The sequence below is a fragment of the Parus major genome, unplaced genomic scaffold (assembly GCF_001522545.3).
Source record: "Parus major isolate Abel unplaced genomic scaffold, Parus_major1.1 Scaffold686, whole genome shotgun sequence".
Taxonomy (NCBI): domain Eukaryota; kingdom Metazoa; phylum Chordata; class Aves; order Passeriformes; family Paridae; genus Parus; species Parus major.
Genome location: NW_015379570.1, coordinates 1 through 970, shown reverse-complemented (window position 1 = coordinate 970; position 970 = coordinate 1).

Genomic DNA, 970 nt, shown 5'->3' with positions numbered 1-970 from the left:
CCCAGTTCAATCCCAGTTCAGCCCAGTTCAATCCCAGTTCAATCCCAGTTCATCCCAGTTCAATCCCAGTTCATCCCAGTTCATCCCAGTTCAATCCCAGTTCAATCCCAGTCCATCCCAGTTCATCCCAGTTTAATCCCAGTTCATCCCAGTTCAATCCCAGTTCATCCCAGTCCATCCCAGTTCATCCCAGTCAATCCCAGTTCAATCCCAGTTCAATCCCAGTTCATCCCAGTTTAATCCCAGTTCATCCCAGTTCAATCCCAGTCCATCCCAGTCCATCCCAGTTCAATCCCAGTCTCACCCCGAGGGCGTGGCCCGTCGCTGGCCCCGCCCCCTCCGGGAAGAGCCAATCCAGCGCGTCCAGCACAGCGGGGGAGGGGCCGAGTTCCCGCAGCAGTGACGTCACCACCTGTGGGGGGAGGGGCGGGGCCAGGCTGGGGGGCGTGGCCTAGAGATTCCCTTGCCCATATAAGGAAATGGGGGTGGGGTTTACATTGGTGGGCGTGGTCTGAAGGTTTCTATGCCCATATAAGGAAATGGGGGCGGGGTTTAGTGGAGTGGGCGTGGCTTAGAGGTCTCCATGCCCATAAAAGGACAAAATGGGCGGGGTTTAGAGGAGTGGGCGGGGTTTAGAGGAGTGGGCGTGGCCTGCGGTTCTCAATGCCCATTTAGGGATGTAGGGTGGGCGTGGCTTCCCCCAAAGGGGGCGTGGCTTGAGCATCCACACCCCAAATGGGCGGGGACTTTGGAGTGGGCGTGGCCTGGGGAAAGGGGGCGTGGCTTACATACAAATGGGCGTGGCCTAAACCCTTCAGTGCCCGCAATGGGTGGGCGTGGCTTTGGACAGAAAGGGGCGTGGCTTGGCCTTAAAGGGGCGGGGCTTAAGCCCATTATAATCCGCAATGGGTGGGGTTAAATGGGTGGGCGTGGCCTAGACATGAGTGGGCGTGGCCTAAGCCTTCAATAC